The sequence below is a fragment of the Sinocyclocheilus anshuiensis genome, unplaced genomic scaffold, assembly GCF_001515605.1.
Source record: "Sinocyclocheilus anshuiensis isolate Anshui unplaced genomic scaffold, SAMN03320099.WGS_v1.1 scaffold24, whole genome shotgun sequence".
NCBI classification, from domain to species: Eukaryota; Metazoa; Chordata; class Actinopteri; order Cypriniformes; family Cyprinidae; genus Sinocyclocheilus; species Sinocyclocheilus anshuiensis.
In genome coordinates, this window is record NW_015557090.1 from 1,977,758 (window position 1) to 1,984,303 (window position 6,546).

A 6,546-nucleotide genomic window follows, 5' to 3' on the forward strand; every position below is an offset into this window, starting at 1 on the left:
ATGCTGCTCAATGTGAAAGCCCGCAGGTGATGGAGATTTACCGCTGATTACAGAACCGGCTTTCTGACAAGATGCGCGTTAAATATCGCATGCGATTAATCGTGCAGCCCTACTCTAAATCATTCATCAAGCTTCTGCTACATTTAATGGGACGGTGAAAGCACAATTGCATAAATACAGAAGGAGCTTCACATGCCTCATCCCTCTTTCCTTAAATCAAGTGAATGAGCCTAGCAAAATCATGCATCTGGTGGCCTTAAAAACATCAGGGGCGCCTGCAAGAGAACAGTTAATCTCTCCAAACCCTGCTGAAATCTCTCAGAACATCTTGCTTCTGTCAAGTGGGAGCTGAAGAGATTTGCTCAGTGTCATTTTGAGGCATTGTTAAAGAAAAGGAAACAGTTGCTAGATGGATAGATCTCTTGTTTTGCCTGACTGTTCGGAAACTACCTTTTTTGCCACTTCTGTTGACAGACATCAGGGATGTTCAATCCTGCTACTGGAGAGTATCCTTAGCTTCAGTCCTGATTAAACACACCTGAACCAGCTAATCTGTATCATCAGGATTGCTAGATATTTCCTGGCAAGTGTGTTGGCACACATTTGAGCTAAACTCTCTGTAGGACATTGGCCCTCTAGGAGCAGGATTGGACACTCCTGATAGAGACAGTAGTAGTAAAGGGGTTTGCAAACCATTCCTGGAGCTTCCCCAGCACCACACATTTTGGATGTCTCCTTAGGGGCCGTTTACACAACGTTTTCATCCAAAAAGGGAAATTGTTTATGCGTTTTGACTGTTCGTTTACACGACAACGGTGTTTTGGGGACTGAAAACGCATATTTTTGAAAACGGCACCGTTGTCATTTCCGTGTAAACACCCAATACGGGAATCTTTGAAAACGGTGACGTCATGCGCGTGCGTAGTACGTGTTAGGTATGTAGACGTGCGCAGTACGTGTCGATTTTAAAGGCAAGCATGAACAAACATACACAACAATGGCAGAGTACATGGTACGGTTGTTGCTGCTCAAGAGTTTGCTAACGCTTCTTCAGCAAAGTGTGGATTTACTTCACCAATATTACAACCAACAGCGGAGACGCATCATATACACACGGCAACAGGTACCGTATACTAACAAGGTGACAGCGCCAACTACTGGCCTGGCATACGTAATACAGCTTTTATATTAAGGATATGTGTGTTTACTGAATCATTTTGAAAACGTTGTCGTGTATACGTGAAACTTTTTAAAAACGCAAGGGAAAAACTTTTCAGTTTTTGACTACATCGTTGTCGTGTAAATGTAACCTTAGTTGACTTAGTTGACTGAGCTGAGTGTCTAATAAGGAAAACATCCAAAAATGTGCACTGCCGATAAGACTTCAAGAACAGTTTGAAAAACCCTGTAGTAGGGGAATGGGGAGAAAAAAAGAGAGCAAAGATCAGGAATAGACAAAGTCAGACTCTAACTTGCAATATCCACATCAGATCTATAGCTGATTTTTTTGGAGTGCATGCACTTTCTGCTAGGCCAGGGGTGTCCAGTCTTGCTCCTGGAAGGCTAATGTCCTACAGATATAGCTCCAACTTGCCCCAACATACTTGCCTGGAAATTTCAGGTAATCCTGAATGCCAGGATTAGCTGGTTCAGGTGTGTCTAATTAGGATTGGTGCTAAACTCTACAGGATAGTGGCCCTCCAGGAGCAGGACTGGACACCCCTGCACTAGGTCACGGGTCATATGTTCCTGATTACTCCTTCACTGCTTTTAGAATTGGATTAAAGACTAGATCATCCACAGTCCAGACCCTGCAAAACCCAAACCAGTGGCAGTCACCCACAAGACCCACATTTTGACCAATACGTAGTCTCGCAAAGCCAGACTTCAGACTGACGGCAGAATGTCTGGGAACTTTGGGCGCTTTGAATGGCCAAGGACTGCCCAAGAGACCATATGACTGACATGTAAAGCAACCAATCACGTTTTGTTTTATGCCACGTCATGTTTAGGGGCGTGGAAATGTCCCCACAATAACAGACCAGTGTGTAAAACTCTTGGACATAATTTAAAGAGTTTATGCCGTGAACTTTACATATTTCACATACTTTTGAAAATCCAGCATTTAGTTGATCCTGGTAGGTGCTCATTGTTACAGTTGTAAACACTATGGCTTTCTTTTTCCATGAGGGGGTTTGGCGTCATGGCATCTTTCTTTCCAGGCAGAACGTTAAAGATCGAAACACACGTCTCCTGGAAATCCTGTATAATTCAATAAATCCGATGATGACTTCGAAAACTCCTGGAGTGTTTCCAATTTTGTGTGCCATATGCATCAGATGTTCAGCCAACGGCCTGTGGGCGAGACGTCTGAGGCTGAGACTAACCAATGCGAGACCTCATAACAGCTAAATCAATATCAGTTGGCCCAAGAACAACAATTGTACAGTTCCTATATTTTTAAACATATGTACCTCAAGGTCATGGGACCACTGAGTACAAAAATATTAACTCTTTTGGTCTATGAAGAACAATTAGGATACGTTCAAATGTTTTTGCTCATATGTGACTCTTAGATCAAGATGAGTTTAAAGATGGAAGGTCCATTTACAAGTCAGATGAGACAAAACAACACGAAAGTATAAACGCTTTTACTAGAATCCATAATATATATTGTTGATAGAGGTCCATTGTTTCATTTTGCAATGTTATAATACATGTTTTTCACACCAAAATAAATCAATCTTTTTGGGTATAGACCTTCAAGACCCCATCAAATGGTATGACATACACAATTTTCTTTACTATGCTGGTGTATATCCTACTAAACCGGTAAGTTGACTCAAGATACATTGAAGAGCCTGTCCTTTTAAAAAAAAAATAGCCTTTAGTTTTAATCTCATCCCAGCACAACCGCATTTGACAGCTTTCATAATGCATGAAAGCGCTGAAGACGTTTTGCATTAAAGTTTTCGCCATTACCTGCACCTGCAAACCTGCCAGAAGCCGAGGTGATGATGATGAAACCTGCATTTGCTTTTTGGACTAAAGCCATCTATTTGAGCCAAATGTGACGGTTCTGATCAAGAGGACCACATATATTATCAGGAGTATTAATGTGTCCAAATGGCACTCTGTCAAATTGTTGGCTCCTGAGTGTGTATCTGACCTGTTGTTTGGTTACAGTTGAAATTATTATTAATAACTGAGGGCCGTGGACATGTCCTTCTAAAGAGCATTTCATTGGACTAAAAATTGCATTAGCCCCTGCAGACAAGATGAGTCATGAATATGTTGCCCTCTGTGTCTGCTAAAAGCTTAATTTGTGAACTTTTGGAAGCACACTAACAGATGATCCGAAAGCTAACAGGCTAAAATGTAGTTTTTATTTTGTGTGGTCGTAAAACGTAATTAAATGAGATTTGGTTCAGCTTGTGATTTCACTCACTTTTTCCTTTCAGCACTATCTTTCTAGCTCTGTTTCTCCGAGATTACAGTGACTCTCCTTTGATTACGTAACACAGAATCTTCTCTGAGCTTGTCTGTGATTTTTTTGCCAGTAGAAATGTGATGTAAATCCCCATTTCAGCTGTGGATTTGTGCAATAGAACAGGGGTCACTGTGCTCTTCTTTTATGCCTCTCCAGTCTTCCCATGGGTTAGCCTGTTCTATCTCTCAAAATAACTTATTATCTTATCTTCCCTCCTCTCGCCCCAATCGCTCTTCTTTTGCAACCATCTGGCGGGTAGTTTGCGAGCATGTGCCTGTTTGTCATGCAAACAGAAAGAAGTCTCTCCCCAGAGATAATAAGCAATTTAATTAACTGCTTTGGTCGGTGTGTGCATACACATGCTAAACATCTAATAGCTCTTGGGGCTATAAAAATAATTGTACATTTGAAAGAAAATAAAGGCTTGTTAGCACATAAATTCACCTGACAGTCAATGTCATTTCACAGAGTTTACTTTTTAACCTAGTTGTACCTGTGTTCTGATCTCTAATAAGAGATGCATCATTTGTAAACATGTACACAGACAGGTTGTCCTGAATAGTTTATGCAAGCAGTCTTTTAATGAGGCTGGGTTTAGCATGCAGAAAGATCTCACAGACAGGACGAGGTCCAGCTGAATGACCCTGTCCACTGCATGCTCTGTGGCTAAACGCTTGGCTTTTATTTTCCTCATTAGTGCTCTCAAATTTCCTCCAAACCACCACAGCACAACATCTGTCACCTTCATAGAAAACCCCAATATGAGAAGATAGAGCCAGACAGAGGAGGCAGTGGCACGGCCCCTCATTTAAGCCCCCATCCCAGTCTACTGATATTTAAAGATGTACCTCTCTTGACTCACATTAAAGGAATATTCCTGGTTCCATACAGGTTAAGCTCAGTCGACAGCATTGGTGGCATAATGTTGATTACCACACAAAATATTTTGTATGTTGAATATAACTTGAATATAATTGAATATAACTTTACACAGAGAATGTCAGTAAGTATTTTTTACCACATGCATTTTGCTTACATCTGATGGCAACATTATTGAAACTAATTGAGTATGCCACCATTTGCGGATTGACTTCAGTGTAAGACAGATTACCTTTGCTTTCATAAATTGAAAGGTTTTTTATTTCATTTATGTATTTAATTGTTTATTTATTTATTTGGTAGTCAAGTTTATGTCACAATTATTGTTGATTTGATATTAATTCAAACATGCGCTAAAAAAAGAAGCATGTCTTATCAGAGCGTCTGTCCACAGACCGACTAAATTCCTGTCAGAAAGCACTTATTCAGAGAGGAACACTGACAGTATTGGACAGATGAGGAAAACAGAAAATGCTCTGAGCTGAATTTTTATGTATGTGACACACATAAACTTTAAATTTGACTATAAAGGCATTACATTATCTGACATTTATTTATGCTTGTCATTAAAAGCACTGTGATTTCAGAAGACAAACTTATATTTGTAGAAACTTAAAAATGTACAAAAGAAGAGATTGTGATGTTAACATTTCTAGTTGTTTAAATGAATTATCTTTTTTTTCTAATTGTATAATTATGTTAAGCTCTAATAAAATAAGCTCTCTAAATTCATTCTACTGTACAAAACAATTAGAATTTACTATTATACTGTAATGAAACTAAAAGTGGCTTGCTCTCTATCAAATAAGCAAAGGTTTGGTATAAGAATATTAATTAGGCAACATCACTAAACAACGCAAGATCATGAATATAATATAGTCACATCATGGCCCATTCACTAAAATATAAATAAATAAATCAGACCCCACTTGAGCCATGAGTATAAGTGCAAGAACATGAGCCAAAATGGAAAAGGACATCCATGCAATTTTTTATTTTGTATTTATTTTATTTTTTTTTAAGAATTGTCATCTCTGGTCATGTCTTTCCTCTCAACCTTTCTTCTTTAGTTTATTCCTTTCTTTTGTCCTTCCCTGTCTTTCCCTCTGTGTATAACACTCCCTGCTTCATCCATTAGCACAGAACATTTTCCTCGTCTGTCTTGTCTCACCGTTGTGCTCGGGTTGTGTTTTATCAAGTTAACAAGGTCCAATTAATAATGGATTGTTGGACTGGATAGCAGCCATGTTTAATTCATCGCTTATCAAAAAGACTGCAGATTAAAGCCCTCCACTACAGATCCCGAAACATTTCAATTTCCATCGACCCAACATTAAGATTTAAGACCTTTTTTTTGTTGTTTTATAGATTTTGTAGAACTGTGTTCATCCCTATCTGTGTTTCTCAACTGGTTTTCTATCAGGATTTACACTGTAGATCAAGTGGTGACTCAACACAAAAATTGTTTATCATACAAGAGAAAATGTCAATAAAATAACATATGTCATACAATAATACAATATGTCAATGAACCGCATAGACCAAACTTTTGCAAAATTGTTAACATGACATATACTGAATATTGTTAGGGTTATGTTTAGTTTTGTTCTGTTTTCATTGTGTTTTCAGTTTATCTGTTCCCCTGTGACCTAGTTTTACTTTGGCCCCTAATTGTCATTTTGTTCCCCTGTGTTTTATTAATTAAACTCATTAGTTATTTCATTTGCTCCCCTACAAATACTCTCAGTTTTCCCTTAGTCAGAGTCCGTTCTCGTTTATGTAATGTTGGTGTACTTGCTTGTCTCCTTTATTTGTTTATTAAAATACCTTTTGTTTATCTCCGTCGTCCTCGTGTGTGTGTCCCGCACCAACCCGTAACAGAAGAACGGACCCAAAGATGACTGCAGCAGAGGACACGCTGTGGGGTTTGCGGCAAGGCGGTCAGAGGTTGGAGAGATATGTGGAGGGTTTCCTCGAGCTCACCAACCGGGTGAGGGGGCACGACGCCGCTCTAGGTGCGTGCTTCCTGCTGGGGTTGGATGACGAAACAATCCGCTGCGATCTCCCTACAGGTGATTTTCCTTTCAGCGAGCTGATTAATCTCGTACTGTTCCTAAATAGCTCTGATATGGAAGTTGAGGAAGTAATGAATATTCCCAAGCCTCGTCATCCAACTC